Genomic DNA, 22,062 nt, shown 5'->3' with positions numbered 1-22,062 from the left:
GACTGGATAAGAATCAGATGAATAATATATATTACCTGACACTGGGAGGAACCAGAGAGGGCCTCACGCTCCTCAAATAGATTCCAGCTACAGGCTTGATCAAGTCCCATGTCTATTCCAGCAAATACATCTCTAGCTGATGCAATCCCCTCAGACACGTGGAGGCTCAGGCAACCAGAGGACTCCCGGGACTCACGCAGCTCACCCCAGGCCATCCTGAGGGGTTAAAAGGCTTCACAGATAGCCCATTGCTCTTCCTTTTATCCCCATCATGCCCAGCAGGCAAAGGAGATCTGGAGGAGGTGGGGAGAGGGTTAAACTTGAGGGAGGCAGGAAAAGAGGCTGGCGGTGGCTTTTAGCACAGCCTGCCTCCGGGGACTATTAAGGGACTATGGTGACTTTCATCTCCAGGTCACCAGTTCAAATCTGGTCCAAGGCAGGGACAACAAAGGTATTATGTGAAATTAATTGCCAGTCTCAAGTCCAATTCCTAGTACATGTGTGACCATCTCAGTAAAACTTGCAGCAGCCAAAGGCCACTCGAGCACAGGAGCAGAGCAGCAGAGAGCGATGAAGCTCCTGCCTCATCCCCAGATGGAAACCTGCCTTTGGCAAAGGTCAGCATGAGCAAGCAGCACTTGTCCTGTTCTCTCCGTTTCCAGAGGCATTCTTCTCACACCACATACACTTTTGTACAGAAATAATTTCAAGATGTGTCTCAGATTCACATACCCGAGATCAATAATTCAGAGTAAGAATTAATCCCTAATGTGATGCTGGAATTCTGCTTTCCAGGAGAAAAATGGCTGAGATAACAGGATGGAGTTAGACAGGGAGATGTAGAGGACACGAGCAGTCTTTTGGTTCTGATTTTGCATAGCCAGCAGCATAGCAGCCCCTGACCCACGAGTGCAGACTGAAGAGCCCACTCACTGCTTTGAGCCATAACAGGGAAGCACTGCTTCAGGCTCTCATGGGGGAACATCAGTGCTCTCACTTCAGTTTTCTCTCATTTCAATTTTCCATTGAATAAAAACACTTGAGATAAATCCAGGTGTTTTAAAAAAATAAAATTAAATATCAACATGTTTTTAAACTCATTTTCATGGAAAACTGCCTGAGCTGCTTTAACAGAGCTAGAAATTACTGGACACAAACAAGAGAGCCCACAGCAAACTGGAAAAAAAAATAGCAAACCTTGCCCTTTGGGCACCAGATGGTACCTCTGTACCACCACACGGGTCTAGGAAAAAAGAAAAAAAATAAAATAAAAAAAAAATGAGCCTGCCTTAGTTGTTCCTGGGGCATCTTTAGGGCTGCCAGAAAGCAGTGGTTCTGATACAAAAGGACATTTTGTAGTCTTCCTGGACAGCATGCTCCCAGACAAGGGCCAAGCAACAACTTCAAGAGCTCACTGCTTTTATTTTCCACCTTTAAACTGGGCCACCCAGGACACTGGCCAGGATCGTTGCTGGTGTAAGCAGTGGAAGGACTGCTCTCCAGCCCAGAGGATAGACTCATCCCCCACCACGCTCACCCACAATGAGCACCAGCTCCCTCACGCTAACCAGAAGCATTACCTTGTTTAATTTCTCAGTCCAAAATGACAGCAGATGGTCTCAGCTGGGAAATGCTGCTTGCCCCTGGAGTTACAGCTGCATCTCTCCTCTCCCAATTAGAAGCAAATCTGCCTCCTGTCAGGCAGGGGTTCATTTTGCACATACAGCCCGCCCCATATTGGCTTCCATTTAAAAATAAAAGATTGCCTTTCCTGAGCTGCTTATTGCTGCTTGCACTGACAATAATTCTGTGGAAATTGGTCGTTGCCACTGCTGATGACCATTAGCATGCTGACCTGCTTTGACTTTGCCATCAGCTTTGAATATCAAATCAGTGATTAATGACCCCCAGAAATGACCCTGCCAGGAGGATCCCTGTGTTTCTCCAGCAAGGTACTCTCTGAACTGGATCATTACAGGAGCTTGTCATTTGTCAGCAATTTAAAAGCTGATAAGTCAGCAGCGCACGCTCTGGGATGAGACTCTGCTGGCTTCCTTGATGTTTCTGCTGTACTTTGCTTTTTTCACCAGCAGAGGCACATACAATTAACATGGTTATGGCCCATCTTGTTTGGTTAACAGCATCTGAGAGAATACTGTGAGGAGAATCACTTCTTGCTTGCCCCCTTCTTATCCTTTTTTTTCCCAGAGCATCTATTATTTATTGCCTAAGGCTGTGACTCAAAACATTTCTTGCCACGGTTATAGCTCAAAGACATGAAAAAAGCAGCATGGAGTCTAATAAAAGCTCATTTTTCCAGCTCCAAAAATGGTGACTAATTCTAATAATAAAGTGTCTGTGTTGCCTTGGACTTCCTAGGTACTGAAGAGTAAAACCAAGTTCTGTGCACACCAATAGATGATCCAGTCAGACCTGTCACTGACTGGTCCAACACACAAAGCCAGCACGAACAATCATGGCACTACATCCTCAGAGGCAGGCTGCTGGGCAAAGCAGACCTTTGGTCTGCCCAGCTACCTTAGCTGTTCATAGAAAAATAAAGCCTTAACAGCGCAACAAAGGCCAGGCCAGAAAAGAGCATCAGAGGCAATATATCCCCCCTAACAAAAATATCCAGTCAGCCCTTTGATACTTTTACAAGGGCTTCCTAAAAAGCTCCCTGGAGTTGCATCAAGACCAAGCGCTACAGAGAGCAGGTGAGCCATGCTTGGAGGCTGCCTTCACATCTGCAAGTGCTTTATGGTCCTGGTGAGAAAAAGAGAAAGGAAGAGGGGGATCCTCTGTAATGAGGTTGTTTCCAGCGCCTGGCACCGCAGCAAGGCTGTATAATGCCTGCTGCATGCCTTCCTCCCACAGGAAAGGAAAACGCTGGGTGGGAAGGACTGAAAGGAACAACAAAGTCTCCACCAGCAGATGCACTTGCATGGCTGAAGACTTTATTTATCTGTCCAAGAAGAGGCTAAATTTACATTTGCTTGACTGTGCTTTGTTCATGACTTCTCCATGACTCAGTTTCCTTTTTACTTGCCTACGGTTGACTCTGACGGACTCAAGGACAAGCAGAAGACCGACCCTATTTTCTTTGGTCCCATCTATCCCTATAGTGAGCACAAAGTGAAACAACCAGGCCGCAAGATGAGGGAAGCCACCTCATTTTGAGCCAAACCTGCTACCCACACCAGCATCACCAGCGTTCTCAGAGCCCGCAGGAGGAAGCTGCTCTCCTGCTGACCCCATTTCTCCGTGTAACACCAACCCAGAGCCCTATACTTCACACAGCAGCAGCCCCAGAGCCATCCCAAGCTCAAGCAGGCATCCTCACCCTAACATACTGATTAACCATATCTACAACAGCACCTTCCCTGCCTCCTGTGGTTTCCCCAGGCAGCACCGCTCACTGTGTGAGCAGCAGAGCAGAAGGGGAGGTGGATCTCCAGCTGCTCCTTGCCAGCAGCTGAACCACGCAGCACCTGCCAGCAAATACTGTCAAGACTCCTTCTCCTACCTGCACCAGACAGCTTCCCTCCATGCTGAAGATATTTATTCTAAGCAGTTTTGTGTGCTCCACTGCAGCCCCATTCCCCACCCCTCACAGAGCTATCTTTTGGTTTTTAATTCTTCCACTTGCTTTGCAGCATATTTCTAAATCGTAACAGGGAAAAAGAAAAAATCAATAACCACAACCTTCCCCCCTTTTAAACAACAGCTATTTCCTTTCCCAGCCTCCTCAGTGAGGAGCCAGCACCCTCCAAGGACCCAACCAGAGCTTCTTCTCAATTAGGGTAATTGTCACCCAGCTGAGCCTGTCTCCCAATTGGGACCCATTAACACTCAATTAGGACAACCCCAGGCACTGCCATCCTCCCTGGCAGAGCTCTTCAGTCCACATGCATGGGCCTACACACAAAGCCCTCTCAAGGCAGTGCAGAATTGCCCTGTAGTTGTCCATCCATAGGATGTCTGGAAAGGCATGGATGATGTGGATGATGGTAATGAGTGTAATGAGCAGTTTGTGTTCTCAGCACATGGCTGCTCTCCTAGGGCCTGAGTGATGCAGTCAGCCTTGTCCCTATGTCCCCTCCCACCTTCTAAGGAAAAGGTAGAAATCTGAAAAGTGTCACCACACAGAGCTAGCTTGTTCTTGGTGACATCAGGCTGGGGAGCAGTCCCTGGTGCCTTCTGTTATCTGCTAAGTCCGATATATCACTGACTGAGATAACAGCACCTTGATTTCTCATGGCCCAAATCACCTTTTCAAGGGCTTTTTTTGTTGTGTGTAATAAAGGTCAGAAAGCAAACAATAGCAACCCAACACATGGGAAACAAAAGAGCTCGATAATATTCCTTAACCTTGGGCTTTCTTTAAGGTCTTGATACACTTCGGCTGGCTGTTTGAAGCTGATGTGTCGAAACACCTTCACACAGCCCGTCGAGGCAGGGAGCTGACCTGGTTGTCCTCTGTGTCCTTCCCTCCACTGCTTCCCGAGCAGTCTCCTCCATCCACGAGCACCTCCAAGGATGTAGCCCCTGTTCAGCCACATAACCTCAGGGAGAGGAGAAACCAGCCCTCTCCCCACTTGAAGCTGTCAGCATTTCGTTGCTCCCCCTCGAGCTACTCCCTAAACACGCCTTAAAAACCCTGTCAAATCCCCAGAAAAATTATGGATGGTCATTTTGCCCCTAGGGTTTAACCCACATCCACCTGCCTGCCTGTTCAGGCTGCGGGGCAGGAGCTGTGCCTCGCTCTGTTGTGTAGCCCCAAGCAAACCAAGGCTGCCAGGGAACAGCACACGTGCCTTCCTTTCTCCCCTCTGTGATTTATTTTTGTGCCACACATCTCCAAACAGCACGTGAACTTTCGGTCTACTTTTAATATATACATTAAAATCTCCATGTCTGCATTTCCATGTGTGTATAAAAATGCAGGGGGACAGGGAAAGGGAAATTTGTCAGATGACCTAGCAGCTCCAAGCCAGGCAGAAGGCATTACTTCTCCCATGTTTCTGAAAATAGCTGGTGCACAGTTGACTTCAAAGTAATAAACAGTACAGACATTTTCCAGCCATATTTATATCACTGTAGGAGGACTCAGCAGGAGGCTGGGTTACTGAACAAGTTTTTCTCTTTGCTGCTTGTGCTCTGGATGAAGCTGAAAGAGGATGTCCAGAGAAATCACCTGTTCTCAGGCGCAAATCACTTTTTCTTCCCCCACTCTCCTCTGCTGCTCAGGGAGGTTCAGGGAATACACATCAGCACCAAGCAATAGTCCTGCCATGTCACTGCTGGGACCCAGCTCACAGGAGAGGGAGGGCCTGGCGATGCTCTGACAGCTGGGTTTTCTGGCTTTGCCTGGTGTGTGGATGCCATCTGTCCTAAGTGTCTGAAGTAATTTACTTCTAATTTTCGAGGTGTTTGAACTGATGATACTAATTTATGCCCAGGGTATTAGACACCTAGTGATTCTTGTTGGGACTGACCTTGTCATCACTCTGCTAGTTAAGCCTGAAAATATTCTGCTCACGTTTTGAGATCAACCAGGGTATGCCTGAAGCCTACCACAGCCTTTGTGAGCAGTCTCCCAACTGCCACTTTGTTCTGTGCTTCCAGATGCCAGACATCCCACCAGCATGGGCATCACACTGAGAATGATCAGGCCTTCCCTAAGCGATGGTGAACCAGAGAGCTCATTCACAGGGAACAGACACCCTCAGATAAAACCCCTCTCAGGAATTTTGCACCAAACTGTGTCTCTGAGAGTACTAACTCAGGCCTTGTACAACAGGCCTGTGATCATCCCTCATCTTCATGGGCTCTGCTTTGTCCATCCTATACAAAGAACAATAAAAGATGACTTTATAGATGACTATATGTTTGTGCTGGCCTGGAAATCAGAATCTCCTGAGATCTATAGCCATCCTCAACACTTACTCTTTCAGCAGTCTCAGGAAAGCCATTTAACCATCCTGCCCCTGGTTCCTCTGTTGTCACAGAGCCCATCTATCACACCAAAGGCAGCAATCCAGGCTGTTCAGCAGGTGACTGAGGGATGCACCCTGCTTTGCCCTCTGCTGAGGCTGCCTGTATCAACTGCAGGGTGATAAGCATGGGAGGCTGAGCCCTCCTGAGTGGCACCGCTGAGTTTTAGCTTGTTTTTTAATGATGAAGCAGCAGCAGCTTCTAAAAGTCATGCCCTAAAAGCCAGCTGAATTATCAGCCAACCCAGCCACCAAAAAGGACAAGTTCTGCATAAGCTTTCCTCCCATATGTATTGCTGGGAGGAGGAATAATTCTGCCCCTCCTGCGTGAAGGTAGGAAATCATTTATAGTTTTTAATTAAAGACTTTTAAGTAGTTTTTCAAAAAGGAAAACCTTTAGCTGTTGCCGAATGGCAGCTATTTCTAGGGATAACTTGGCCAAAGAGCCGGCTGAGGACGCATCGCGCTGTTCTTCCGCAGGGCAGAAACAGGTGGAGGGGCCATCGGTCACCACATCAAAGAGGGGCTGGCCCCTTTGTAGTGCCCGTGAATGAGACTTATTTTGTCCTCCTAACAAGAGGGCCCTGGGCGGAAGGTGGCCACATCTATTCCCCAGCCTCTACTTTTAACGGAGGCGGCAAAACCAATCAACTTGGTGTCATCCACGGCTTTTGAGAGGTTGGCCAAGGATCTCCGGAGGGCGCAGGGGACAATACAACCTGGAAAGTCCTCCTTCCTTTCAGCCTGCCCTGCACTTCCCCTCGCCTTGTTCTGCCTCTCCTCTTTATTAAGCTGCCTTTGTGGGCTTTCACCCATTCTCTCCGATAGTGAAAAAGTCCTAGCGAGCGAATCGCCTCCTCCTTTTTTTTCCTTTTTTATTTTTTTTCCTTTTTCTGGCATCCTTTTTCAAAGGGGTGCTTTCAGGGGATCGCAGGGCTTTCAGCGAGCCGGGTCCCCGCCACGCCGCTTTGTTGGCTGCCCCAGCATTGTGCTTCCCAGGGCAGTGCAGGTGCAGCGGGGTTTTGTCTGGGTGTTAAACGCGGGCTAATTAGCCAGAGGGAGGGGAAGGGAGATTGCAGCATTCCTTGCACAGAGGCATTCAGGTTGCACAGGCCCCGGGATTTGCCTGGTTAGCGCGATTTCTGTCCCCACTGCAAGAAGGGAGAGCTTTCGGGAGGCAGGAGCACACCCTGCGTGGGCTCACTCGCTTCCTCCATGCTCTGCTATCAGGGATGGGGAGAATAAATTGCAATAGGCTCTCTGCAACACTTCCACGCCCCAGGAATTGCGAAACAACACATCAGCTCAGGCAGCTGGGGAAAGGAAAGCGCAGAGCCAAAGCAACCCAAATAACCCCTGCGTGAAAACACCGCGTGCAGCCCTGGCAGTGGGGGTAACGAGTGAGGGTCTGCCCGGACTGCAACAGGTTTTCTTCATAGGCTGTCACAGAAATAAATCTGTAATTTACACCACATGCATTCACTCCGGGTATTTGTTTTAAAAGACGAGCCCTACCTTGGCTTCATTCATCACTATAAAAGGAGAAAAATAAAGGGATTAAAGTAAGCAAAAATAGAAGCATTTCAACCCAGACCAAGAACACCAGCGGCAGCAATTTCACCAAATAACAAGCAGGATTTTCATCCCAGGTGCCAGCCTGTGCTAGCTCGGAGGCTCAAGGCAGCACGTGAGCTCTCACCAAGCAAAACCACAGGGACAGCCCGGGAGCCAGGGCACAAACCTCTGAGAGCTGGTAGAAAAAAAATGGGGAGCTGCTGGGATCAGCCATCCCCTTGGGCCCTCTAACCTCACATTTCCAGTGTGATGGTTTCTCTGTATTCACGTCTCCAGGTTGTGAGCCCAGCCAGGTCAGAGCAGATTCCATGTTGACTTAGCAGCATTTTATATTTATTTTGGACTCGCTTGGTGCTGATGCGATTAACTGCGTCAGTATCAGAGAATCAGGGGAGCAAAGATGTGCAAAGATGTGCAAGTGAAGCAGAATAAACCGTACCAAATCTGTAAGGGAACAGCTCCAAAAAGTCAGTATTTTTGATCTACAGAAATCATGCATCGGCATCAAGTCTTGGTCTAGGTAAAAGTTGCTAGATAACTGCCATGGGTCAGGTCACAAATTAAAAATCTCCTATTAGGCTTCCCCCGTCAAACAAAGGACAAGTTTGCAGAGATCATGTTTGTGGGAGTTTTCCACAAAGGGTTTCAGGCAACATAAAATGTTCCTGGCAGCACTTTCAGCTGTGTGTCCCAGAGACACTTAACTCTGTACTTAATTCAGGTTTAATAGGCTGCGATTATATTAAATAAATACCAGCTGAACTGATTATTTAATACCCATTATAGCTCCTTAACAGCCAAGCAATTGACTGTTACATCTCAATAAATGTACATTTTTCATCGATCACCTGGCATTTTATTTAACATCCCATAATTGGCCTCTGCAAGCCTCGGACCTTGGAAGCCCTGCTGGGGGTCACCCCAGTCTGCTGCATGCTCCCGCAGGTGGCAGCAGGAATGGACCCAATAACTTCCAAGCGACTCCTGGCAGGCAAATGTGCTTCCCCCTTCCTCTCCTGTGTGTTTTTTTGGGGGATGAAGGAGGTTTCTTCGCATCTCTCCCGACCTCATAGAGCTGCTCGGTGCCGGCAAAGCAGCTGTGTCCTTCCACCCCAGCGCTGGCCTCCCCTCAGGAAGTCAGAGATCATCCTGCTCTCAACAGGCTGTAAAGAGTTTAAAGCTTTGAGAGGCTCTAGAAATGGCTAATCCGGATTTTTATACTTTAAAATTCATAGTCCTGTGCCTGTTGGTGCTTTCAGTTCCCCGGCAGATATTTTTGTTTTCCCCTTCACTATCCTACAGCTCCTTTGAAGACGCTCACCCAGCTAGGAAGCATCTTTATTGCAGCGCTGTCAGGCATCTGAGATGATCAGAAGATGTCTAAATAAGAAGTTGCTTCTAAAACCTGCCTCCATTCGCTACCCAGCGAAGTGAATAACAAGCTGTTATTAAAAGCACATTTGCTGAGATCTGACAACTGCACAACAGATACACGCCGCTTCTGCTGCCGAGCTGTTTAACCCAACTAATCACTTCACAGCTCAAAAGGCAGTGTCAAAATACAAATGATATGTACCAGCATTTAATTACTTTCTGGTGTTGCTATGAACAAAACGGGGTTTTAAAGGATGCATTTTGCAGAGGCTTTTATCTGAGCATCCCCAGGAACTGTGAGCAGTGCCATTTCCAAACAGCAGAACCACCAAATTTCCGTGCTTTGTCAAAAATTCCAGGGCGCACAGTAAATAACAGGTTATTTGTCTGATTTGTGTGTGTCAGTGCAAGGTCAGGGAGCCTGAAAATATAGATGTCATTTGAAAAGTGAAAAAAAAAAAAGTGTTTTTGTTTTTTTTTTCCCCCCCCACTATTTAGTGCTGCCTACCCTTCCAGAATAACAAAGACAAACCTCTCCACATTGCTGGCTGGTGGGAGCTGCTCTTTCCTATTCAGACTGCAGCACTGAAGCTGGTAGTTATAAATGCTCAGGAGCTAATAAACACTTCTCAGGATTTAGCACTGGAGAACCACATGGTAAGGGATAGACAATTCGTTATCATCATCGTATGCAGCCCCCTTTCCTAAAATGCCCTGACATGACTTCTCAGGCAATAAATCAGCTTTCTTTTGCCAACATGCTAAAGCCCATCATAAAAGCATTTTTTTTTCCATATTCCATCTCCATGTGACAGCTCTATGTGCAAGCAGGCACATGTGCATGTAAGAAGAAAACACAGATCTTACATCTCTGATAAATCGTTCTTTTTGTGAGCTAATACTCCTCAGAGCAAGTGGAGAAGTCTTGTCCTCACCCAGCCAGCATGGTCTTCATTTGTTCTATATTTTCCTGACCCTGTCACAGCTCTGCACCATTCCATCATATGGTCGAGGTATTAATTCACTGTTTCCTGCATTATACAATCCCCACTTCCTTTCCAGTTTTCTCACTCTAATGATGCTATAATAAAAAACAGAGGTAATAATGAAATTGGAAAATAGTGTAATTTCTAGCTGGCAAAGGGAGTTGCTGGAATAGAGTGCAGCTCTGGAAGCTGCTTTGCTACTAGCTTATTAGATGAGGGGTTTGAACAGTGTTTGAATGAGTACTTGTGAACTGCCTCGATGACCTGCCAGAGCAGCATGCTGGATCCCCAAACCATCAGGTACAGAGCTGATTGCCAGCTAGAGCAAAGAAACAACAGGGCAGGTGGAGTTATATTCAACATGAACAGAGAAAACCCCTCAAATTGTTTCTTTTTTTTTTTTTTTTTTTTTTAATGAGGTTAAGCTAAAAGTGTTGCGTGCTCCCAAATGAAGGACTTCAAGATGCAGGGCACTGCTGTATCAGGCACAGGTTTTCTTCAGGGGAGCCACTCTTGATTGCGCTTGAATAAACAGGATCTGAATCAGGCCATTAAAATGAAGTTTTAATGAGCAATTTGGAGATAACGTTTCAGCACACCCAGAGACACACCTTCCCCTTATGCTCTGCCCCTCAGCTGATTCTTAACACTTCATTCATGTGCCTGCAACAATCCCTTGTACGGATGCCTGTTCCCAAAAGGAGTCCTCATGATGCAGTGACAGATCCCTATCAGCTGGCTGGCTTCAACTTCTAGAACTCCTAACACCAGGCAAAATGACATTTCAAAAGCTGCGTGCTCTTGGGAAACACAGCAATATCCTTCAAACCTTATTTGTGGGCTGAGTTTGTCATTGGAGAACTTGTCCAGACAATGTGAAATGCAAGGGGCTTGTTTGAGCTCTGGACGGGGGGGTGGCTGAAAGCTGCACAGATTGTTGCTGCAGTGTTATCAGCATGTCACAGAGAGCAAAGAATTTGCTGCTTTAAAGAAAAGCTGGACATTTCCCACACCAGTGGGCTCTCCTGCATGCCCTGAGAGCTCACATTGAGCATCCAGACTCATGTTGTGTCCCAGACAAGAAATCCTTGTTGGGAAGACAGAGGGAGAGCAAATGTCATCTGTCCCAGTGAAACAGGAGTCTGCAGCCAAGCCCTCAGTGAGCACCGCCTGGCTGAACCCCTGCTATCAGAGCACATTTGGGGGCAATAAACAGCACCCAGCCAGCTGCAGCACAGCCCCCAGCAGTCAGAGGTTGGGATCTGGAGGCTTTTAAAGTCCAGCAAGAGCCTATTTAACGGGAGCAGAATTTACACAGGTGATGGAGGGCTGCAGCTGGGCATGGAGGACGGGACAGCTGGGTGGGTGATGGAACAGAGGTGGGGACACCAGACCCCAGTGTCCATCTCTCTATGCCTACAGCATTCTCCAGCAGCATCAGGAAAGGACATCCCCTGCAAGGGGAAGCAGACCCCAAACCACAGCAGGTACTGGGCAGAGCAAACAGAAACATGCATTGCTTGTTTTTCCTCCAAAGGGAGTTTCACGGCATTGCTTCTGGTTTTTCACCCAATAGCTGTCACCTCAAAGTGCCAGAGTTTCCAAGCCAGTTACAGCCCCGTTCAAGACCTGCCAAAATGCCCCATGGATACAGGATCTGAGTGACCCGACCTTCCAACCCACTTCACCTCGGCTTTTCCATAGTCTGTGTTCAGATGTGGTGGTGGTTTCATTTGTTTGGGGTATGTGGGCAGATAGGTGTCTGTCAGCTGATGATATCAGGTTGCATAATTTGCTTTTAATTTATATCTGTCCTCGCAAAGAATATTTGGTGGGGGAATACAGAGATCTGAAGACAAAACAATGGCTGCAGGTGGGAGGGATGCATGGAATATGCAGTCCTCTCCCTGCAGCACAAATTGACCACTGCTAAATCCCTTAGCAGACAGCAACAGTTCCTGTGGGCTTCAGACCATCAGATAAGCTAGAAGAGGATGTCGGTAGCCTGAGTGGTTAGAGCCAAACTAGAACCGGTTTGAGAGGAGGTATCCAGAGACAGAGAAAGGCAGTTGTGCTAAAGCACAGGGCTGGGCTGCAGGGATGCTCAGGGGACAAGGACAAAGTGACAGGGGAGCAGCTGCAGCAAATGGCACATCACAAATGCACGAGTAACTGGTGGAGGTGCCCAATTATCTCTGCCAGCGATGGGGAAAGGCTAGTCCCAGTCCTGCCAGGCTGATCTGAAACTAGTTTGCCCAATAGTCTCCTCCAGACAGAGATTAATAAACAGTCTCCCCTCAGGATGCTTGTTAACTGCAGCTTGCTGTGTTTCATCTACAGCTCCTTCTACTCTGCAAACACAAGATCGGCCTGTGTTAATTAATCCCGAAATGCTATGAGTTTCCTCAGCCTCTGCACAGTCACACGACCACTGCATCCACAGAAAGACTGCCCCCTTTTTAATGTACTTACTACTAGATTTCATCCCAGCCTGCCTGCGCAGGACGGGCCCTCTGGAAGCAGCACGAGTTGTTTCCTTCCTCTGAACTTCTCCCTGCACCCACACCAGCAGCTCCCCTTCCTCCACATGGGGGAAGGGTTCAGCCCTGCTCCTTTGTGTGTGCAGCCACCACTTTTCATGGACATACGAGTAATGTCAAATCCAATCACAACAAGCAATGATCCTGTGCTGCTGCTGTCCTTCCAGCATCCCTGCCTGCTTACCAGAGCACTGGCTGCAAACAAATATCTGCATCTTCTCCATCCTGACGTCCAGTTACTCCAGTACATGAAGGGTCAGCTGGCTGTGTGCTTCCTCTATAGCTGCTTTTTAACAGCAGTGTTTCAATCTCAGCCACAAACTTTGTGTTCAGTTGTTGCTATGCACAAAACCCACTTACACCTGCAGTTTTGCCATGCAAGTCTTCGTTGGGCTTGAAATTCAGTTACAACTGGCAAGAGCACTGTACTGTTTTGGGTGGCAGCAATGTACCAGATTCTCATTCACATTTTGAATTAACTGCTCTGAATCCCAGTACAGACAGGGGAGCCAGCATGGGAAAAGCCCCAAGTAAAGCAAATGCTCCTCCAGACTGATTTCATTGCAACGCCTCCGTTCATATCAAGGCTTAGCTGGAATCTGCATGCTTATTGCCAGTGCAATAATTAGAGTAAATCTATCTCAAAGAGTCATGGTGAAGTATTCAAAGCCACCTGATAGCACCAGTGTTCCCTCGCAGCTCCATCCCCTGCAGCAGGAGGAGGACAAAGCCCTTTGCCTCGCTTGTCCCCACACAGTCTGGGGGCACAGCCAGGTCCTGCCAGCAAACCCTGTCCAGCAAGGAGAAAACCCATCACCGAACCTCGCCGTGCCTTCAGTAAGGGGTTTGACTCACCAGGTTATTGCCAAGGGCATGGAAGTCATAGCTGAAGGCAAGACCTGCAGAGAATTTGTGCTCCAGAAAGAAAAAGCTGCTTCAAAATGCTGTAAGTGTGTAGAGCACAGAACACCTTTCAGTCCTGAGAGCCAAGGCCTTGCCCTTAAGTACCAAGATCTCAATCTGATAAAGAAACAGAGAGATCCAGAGCAAGACCAGTTCCTGATGACCACCCATTGGGCTCTGCATTCCCGTTCAGCAGGCGGAGGCATCACATGGAGATGGGCTTTGCAAGAGGACGGGACACTTGGCCATAAAGAGCAAAACTGGGATGTAAGCAGGGACAGCTAGGAGATTGGACTGGATCATATAACCACAGTCCCTCCTGGTCTTGTGAGTGGTGAATATTGGATCCCAAGAGCAGGTCTCCCAAAGTGAAGGACCCCCACACCTTCATATTTGTTTTTCCAACATGAGCAAGCCTCAGGAGAGATGGGGTGGGGGAAGCTGTTCCCTGTGTAAGGTGAGGTCAGTACTCAGCATTGCCATTCAGTTATTCAGATCTAGGAACAGTGGGAAACCTTTACAAACTTCTCCCTGGGGTGTCTCCACTAGTTACCTAGAAACCCAGAGTGAGTTTTATGAGCAGAAAATATGTTGGGAGGCATGTTTGCCTCATCTGCTTTAAAAAGGAGCTATTTTCCCCTTTTCCCCACCCAGCAATTTCATTAGCTGAGAACTATTTATGGGCTTTAACCCTCCCTCTCTTCTTTGCAGCCCACATTTCCAAGCCTCAAGAGCATCCTGGCCCCTTTTACTTCCAGGTTTATGGCTTCACTCAGAAGAAATCTCTACAAGCTCCTGTGGTATCTACAGGGCTTTCTGTGAATAAGAAGCCATTTAGAAGCCTAATACCTCTGCGGCTACCCGGAGCCCTCCAAAAAGCCAACCTGAGGGATGGACTTCGCCTGGGGCTGGATGTCTGTGGGGGTAGGGGAGCCCTACCAAACCTGCAGGAATTAAATTCCAGACCATAATTGAGCCCGGCGAGTTTTTCAGCCGATTGTCCCCTCCTTTTGTCCGCAACCTTGCTGAGTTTCTTTGCAGCGTGTTTGCTGAATATCGCAGAGCAAACAGCCCAGGAGCCAGCGCATTGTCCCCACACGACAAGCTGGGCTTTCACGTTTCATTCATCATTTATGGCTTGCAGGAGCCATTCCCCAAAGTTTGCATGTTGCCTTAACAAAGCAAAGGAGGCTCAGTGGCATGCAGGGAGGCGAGTGCATTAGCCTTTCACCTTCCCAGGCCTTGGCTCAAATCCTGGCTCAGGTTACCAAAGAAAGTGGGTCTGATGGGCTCTGACCACCATCTGCAGGGCTGAGCAAGGGCTGCCTCCCCGAAAGCCAGGCAGCAGATGGGAGCATCACATCACACCCAGCCCCACAACAGGGATGGGAACAGGGCTCATACCTTCGCAAACCACCCCCATCTGTTGGGAGCATTGCACAGGCAAGCAGTGATGGGAAGGTGAAGGCAGGATGGGGAAGGATTCCCCAATCTATCTGCCTCCGCTCAGGCTGTCTGGTCTTCTCCAGCCTAACTTGACCAGCTTAAAATTGATCCTTTTTCTCCTTGCCATTTTGCCTCTCTGTGTGACACATGATGCAGCTGGAAGTAGAGGAAAAAAATAAAATGATAATTTAACTACACTGCAAAATAGCTAGGATCATCACTTTTCTTTGGGGGGGGGGGGCTCTGCTCCGCGTGGAGCTGAGCTGCGGAGGGATTTATTTCTTTAATTACACGAGGAGGAAGCAAAAAGAATTGATTCTGGAGAGAACCCAGGACCCAAAAAAATCATCTCAAGCGCTTCATACTGTTCCTGGAGATAAGGCTGAGCTTGGCACTCAGAGGTGTATTTTTAGAGAAGTTTTGACTATTCCTCCTTATATTTAACCATAACCACCAGCTGTGAGTTTCTGCAGCAGCCTTCCAGGAAGAGTATTGGGGACAAAAAACACAGCTTTAACGATGAAGGCATAGCAGTTTATGAAAGTTTAGGGTGTGCCTGCCAACAGGAGAGCAGAGTTTTTAAATTCATCTAAGATGTGGCCTATTTAGGGATCTGAAGTACGCTTAAATTACTCATGTTTACAAACCAGTAATGTTCTGCTTCAACTCAGGCAGAAACAAAGCTGAGATCCCCAGGAGCTCTCAAAGAGGACATCATCGAGGGCAAGCAGACTCAACAGCACTTCTGCAAGAACAGTGGTGTGCCCAGGCCTGGTGCACAACGAGGGCAAGCAGCCACACCAGTGAAGGATGAGGTTGGGCCAGCAGCTGGGTTTGTCTCCTCACCCATTCTCAAGGCCAGACTCAACCACCAGGCACAAAATCAGCTCCTGCACTTGTGTGTTAGAAGGAAACAGCCTCAGGTGGATCAAGAACCTGTACACCAGAGGCTTGGTCCCCCTCCAGCACATAGCTTCAGACCCTCAGCAGCTCCTCTCCCTTACTCACACCCCACTGTGGGCACCACCCAACAAACATTGGGTACAGACAACCCAGAGCCAAACAGCATGAACAGGACACCTCTGGTTGGGGGATCCAGGTTTCTGAGCCCATTTACCTTGACCATGAAGGCACCCCAGTGGGGCTGAGCACAGGATCATGTTTTCCCCACCCTCCTCACCTCGCTGCTGCATTTCCAGGAGGCAGAGACCACCACAGCTGCCGAGCAGACCCGATCCACTGGTGCTATTTTCCCTTTAGGTATTTCTTTTCCCTTTGTGGGGTTAAAAAACAAATAGAAGGCCCTTTGCACCTGGTGAGGAACGGCTGTTTGTTTAGACAGCCAAATGAAATCATCGCTGAGAAACGATGCCCTCGCACCCCCTTTAATGCTCACTTGCCAGAGACCATAATGGAGTGAAGTGACCCATTGCCACCCACAGCTGTCCATGCACCCCACAACACTGCTGCTGCTTCCATCCCCTCCGACCAGACAAAAGCCGCATTGTCCTTATCACTGGCATTTCATAAAAAAAATAATGATCTCCCCTAGGATGAAAGGGAGGTGGAAATTACTGCCCAATTTCCCTTGCAGTTTGCCCTGAGAGCACCAGGACCACAGCCCCAGCAGCACACCAACCCTCAGCCCGAGCAAAGTCACCCTAAAGGAGCTCCGTGCTGTAACCCTGCTCTGCTCCTCGAGACAAATGGAGAATGAAGCATTTTTAATTTGCATTTTAAAACAAAGGCTTCTAATATCCAGACCATTAACTTGGCTACGAGGCTCTCACAGCAAAACTTGTTACACGCTATGCGTTCTGGTGTCATTAAGGTATATTAAATGCTATTAATTGCAATGCCTTGTAATTATGCTATTTGGAGACTCGCCACAAGCCCACTTCCACCTAAACCTGTATTATGCTGTGAACCTTGGAGGCATCTTACACATCTCGTACAAAATTCATGAAGGTGAAAAGGAGCCTGCCTTCATTTCCAACAACTTGAGGGGCCAGGGAGCCTGCCCAAAACCCAGCTCGGTCCAGGGCTGATCCCCAGCACCAACAACATCTCAAACCAACCAGCCAAGCCCCCACTTGAGCCCAGATGATTACCGTGCTTTATATGCACCTTCCTTCTAATGAATATAGGCTTACGGACACCTCATGCATTATTTACCAAGGTGTGCTTATTATGATTGCAATGATTTAAGGCAGTTTGTTACAGGCACAGCTCTGAGTGATTGCGATCGATGGAAGAAACAAGAAGAAGCCAATCTGCATGGAACAACAGTCCTAGTCCTCAGGGGCTGTGCTTCCCTGCTTAACCCTTCCCAAGCTGGCAGCAAGAGAGGAGAGCGCTCCTCTGACAGATGCACCAAGCTGGTGATCCTTCCTCTTGTCCTCCCTGCTGCAGTCTAGAGCGAAGATGCATCTGAATGGGTGATGCAGCTCCTCCAGCTGCTTTTTAGGAGGCAGGATCCCTCCTGCTGGCACAACATCCTACTGGTATTTAATGTGTACATTGGATGTGGCTATAATCTGCTCACTAGCACGTGTCCTGCCACCTCCAGACATTCAAAAGCCTTCATCTCTTCTTCAGGATGGAGTTTAGAAACAGAGCAGCTTCTGCTGCTTGCTGTGGGGATCCAGGTTCGGTCAGTGGGGATGAGCAAAGTAGCAGAGACAAGGCAGTTTGTGCAGACAAGTAGCTGGACACGCTGAAAGGAGGAGGGAACTTACTTCATAGAAACTAGGAGGAGGAAGGGAGAAGGATAGGGAGCAGCTCTGCTACCTCCCAGGTTTAAAGATAGAGCAACCCCAACTCTGTGCACCTGCTACCTCTTCACATACCTAATTCTTAAGACAAATTACAGCTCAGCATTTGCTCTGTGTACCCCAGGAGCTGCACCAGATCCCTGAACAGGCCAGGATGACATGCTGATGTCGCTGTAATGTCCCTCCAAAGCAGTGTGAAGTCCCAAATGTCAGAAAGTTCATCCCCGTACCCTGAGGAGCTGACAGCTCTGCCCCCCTCCCCTCCTCAGGATGGGGCAGCCCAAGGAGGGTGCCTTAAGGGCAGCCAGAGAACACTGTTCTGGATTTATCCCACAACTCCTCACACGAGGCATGTCCAGAGATGCCTTCCCCATAGAGGACACACTGATCCTAGCCTAATGCTTAGCTTTTGCACGGGAGCTTTGGACGGGACCCGGCGCACAGGAAACATATTCATTACTTCAAAGGGGAAGCAAACAGGATGTCTGGACAAAGCACCAAATAAAAGGCTAATGACACAAATGGATATTTAATACAATGACTTCCTCCGATTATCCTATAAGGAAACACTTCAAATGCTGCCCATTTTGTACATCCTGCAGCGCTGCAATACGCTCCAGAGTCTTGGGGGGAATTTTCCACACCGTGCCCTGGCGAGGTGGGGCTGTGCTCTTACCTGTCTGCAGACGGGAGGGCAAGGAGAACAGAGCCTGTGCAAACTGCTTCCAGACCTGGGATGCTCAGCTGTGAAGCAGGACCCTTCCTCATCATCATCATTCTCCCCCCTCCCCCTTACTCTGTCCCCATCACAGCCAGCAGAGCAGCAGGAGCTGGGGATGGAGGAGCATGGGGATGCCACCACTGGGGTGAAACCCCAACACTCAGCCTCTCCAGGACCATCCCACAGGCTAAACCATCCCCAGATCAGTTCTGTGCTGGGGGGCACTGCCCAAAGGTTAGCTGAAATCCCAGCTTAGCTTAAGCCAAGACAGGATTTCATTAGCACAGCGCTTGTTCCGCATGCTGCTGTTCATCTCTCTGGAGAGAAAGCCAACTGAAGCCTCTTGCTTTATGACAGGAGGGGAGGGGAAAAAGGACAAGAAAAATAGTTCAGTTTAAAAAAAAAAAAATTGTTTCCAGAGTCACCGTGACCTGATGATTGCTTTGGGTTAAACTAAATCCAACCCAGCATAATTGGCCAAGAGGCCAGCGAGAGCGATACATAGGAGAACTGAGATTAGGCTCTTTGTTGCTGGAGAGAGAAGCCTGAAAACTCTTAGAAAATGACTTGTCATTTCTCTTTGATTTTTTGATGCTAAAAAAATATATAATCAAGTGACAATTGAGATCTATACGGTTACTGAATAGCAAAATTACAATCCCATTAGGAACACAAAGCTGAATGATTGAGAAAAGTTCCTTTCTAGTTTAAACTCATAGGTTTTGCTAACAGATATTTCACTCCAGTGCCTAGCCAGCACTTTGTTTAAAGGAGGTCTTTGTTAATATTTTGATTAAGTTAATAAACATTATTAGGCAAACCTACCTCTTCCCAGCCAAGGAAGACCTCCTAGCAAAACTCAGAGAGAAAGTTTGACAGTCCTAGAAATTCTCCAATAAAGAAATAAGCAGAAGAAAAACAATGGAAATTCCTTCAACCTAAACAGTCTTTAACTACTTCAATGAAATTAAATACATAAATAAAATAAAGACTGATTAAACAACAAATTCCATTACGGGCTGTTTTCAAGACACTGTCCTTCCATTAAAGGAAAGCCATAGTCTGGGGAGGAAAAGAAATATTTCCTAATGCCTTTTGAAATCTGACTTTCTTCCAGCAATTTATACACTGCTTGTCAGGATGATTCCACCAGGAAAAAAAAAAAAAAACCTCCTATTCTTCAATAAGAAATGTATCCCTGGAAGGAGGCTTCTTTTCCTGATGCAATAAAGATAGCTTTGACCAGTCCAGCCATCGCTGCTAGTCATTAAACTCTAGTATCTTTGAGCACGGTGTGAATTATTGTTATTTCTGTATTGGTGATGCAATAGCAGCTCTCTACCCATCTCAAGTTGTGCCTAAGCTCGAGGGAAAGGGGCTCATTCAATCCCATCTTTGCTGTACAGCTGCTTTAGGAAAGAAGCCAGTTAATGTTCCGTTCCTGGCCAAGAAAAATAATTTTTAGGGATGAGATAAGACAGAATCTGATCCTGTGTTTACAGCTCCCATCGCAACCGAGGCCAAGCTCACAGACCTGTGGGAAAACCTCGTTGTCTCCCAGAACATAGGTGTCACCACAAAGACAGCTTGTCCCACAGGGCTAACGCTGCTCCCCACCAACCGCCTTCCCTGGGGCAAGGCAGGGGATTAGCTGGTCTCATTATTTGACAGCTCACAGCTCCCCATTGATTCCCCTGTACCACTGAAACTCAAAAATTACAATTAGTTACAACCCATGTTCACAGTGGGATGAGACCCTGGCAGCATCCTTAGCAAGCAGAGGTGAAGCCTGGGGACCCATTACCTGCTCAGGAGCACCAATGGAGAAACCACGATGCAAAATCAAAGACCACCTTCACCGAGATTCAAGGTCACCTCCTCTCACAAGAGCCCTAGCCTCCACCACCTCCTCCAGCCGAATAAATAAGCTCTGCTCCCTTCGCTAACAATTCGGCAGGCTGATGCTCATCAGCCTCGTCAGCATCCACCTCCAGCTGCAAGCAGATCACCCAGCGGAGGAGGTTAAGTGTCACTGGAGCTCGGCAGCAAGATTGGACCTGCCCTTCTCCAGCTGCATCCGTTGTGCTCTTGGGGCCGGGCCAGGCTCAAGACAGAGGATCTGATGGGGTGGAAAAGGAAATTCTGTGCATTCCTCGTCCATAGCCTACATGCCAAGTGAAATGCAGCGATGAGCAGCCAGACCGGAGTGCTTGTCTGAGTCTTTGCTCGAGCTGTACGAATTGCAATGGGTTTGCAGCAAAGCTGTTGAGTTGGGTCCAGAGAAGCCAGGGCTGTGAAATCCCTGCCCTCCTGTGCTAGTGTAACAGGTGAAACATTAAGGAGATCGTAAATCCTGGGGTACACCCTCCCAGGACTGAGTTCTGGCTTAGGAAAAGCACCTGCCCTGAAATGTTCTGAACATGTGAATTTAATTTTCTTTGACCTTTTCATCTCTCCTTAGCCAGGCACAAAAATATCCTCCTCAGAGAAAAATTCCTGCCTGGAAATGATGGCCCTTTTTTTCCCAAGGCCTTTTAAAAAAAAAAAAAAAAAGTTGCTTGTCTTCCAGAAGGCTGCTGCAAGCAAGCAAATGCACCAGCTGCCTATTCAAAAAAGAACAAGTTCTCTTTTTCTATCAGTGCTCCTCCATGCTCGTACTAGCTATGTCCTAAAAACACAACTGTAATGAAATTTAAACACAAAAAGAAAATCCAACATGATTTGATGATCAACATTTGAAAAAATCAGATACAGGTTCCCCTCTCCCTCCTGGTGGTGCATTATGCAGGGCTCACAGTCAGGGTTGTGCTCAGAGACTTCTGACAACTTCACCTCTGATTCGGCAACAGCATTAGGATCGGAGGCCTGGCATTTGAAAACTCCCCAGCTGAGCTAAAATCCCTCAGGAACATAATATGGCTGGGAGATGGTGCCAGCAGTGAATGTGAAACAAGCTGCTCAAAGGAGTCTTTCAGGAATTTGGTTGAGTTTTATTGGCATCACCCACACCATGTTTTCTTCACCACAAAAACAATGTTTCTGCCACCGCTACCACTAATTTCACTCCACCGCTTGTAAGGCAGCTCCTGTCTTTGGAAATCTGTTTCCTGAAAGGGTTCAAACCCCTCCCGTTTGCACCGTTCGGTGTGGGACCTGCCTCAAGCCACAGGGCAGGTGAGGGACCCAGATGACTCCAGGTGATGCCTGGAAGGAAGGAGGATGAATTTGAGGGTGGAAAACCCAAGGGCAGCAATATGGGAGGCACCATTATAGGACTTCTCCAGGGGTTGGTGAACTCTAAGTAACAAAGTACCGGAGCATAAATTATCCCTGAGCAGAGGACCTAAGAACACTTCTGTGTCCTCAAGAGGAACAGTTTCAGGCCGAGATGTCTCTGAGTTCCAGCCAGTCGGGCATCAGTCCTGTTAGAGAAATGGATCACAGATTGCACAGGAATCCCAATGAGCAGGAAACAGTTGGCAGAGATGTCAGACAGGGACATTTGTCCACTGAAGGGTCTAGTTAACATCTGGTGACAGTGGCCATGTGCTTCATATATTTGTGCAGCATAAATGGCTTTTGGTGTTTAAACATGCCTGCCCAACACTTTTTTCAGCTGGATATGATTCTTTCAGCATCCTTCCCAAACCATCCCTCAGTTCAGCCTGCTACATGCTGAAGTCGGTGTCCATTAGTGATTGTTTCTACTGAAACATTACTCAAATTCAAAGTCAGACTCTCCAGGCC

This window comes from Aythya fuligula, chromosome 11 (genome assembly GCF_009819795.1).
Source record: "Aythya fuligula isolate bAytFul2 chromosome 11, bAytFul2.pri, whole genome shotgun sequence".
Classification (NCBI taxonomy): domain Eukaryota; kingdom Metazoa; phylum Chordata; class Aves; order Anseriformes; family Anatidae; genus Aythya; species Aythya fuligula.
This window is presented reverse-complemented; position numbering follows the sequence as displayed.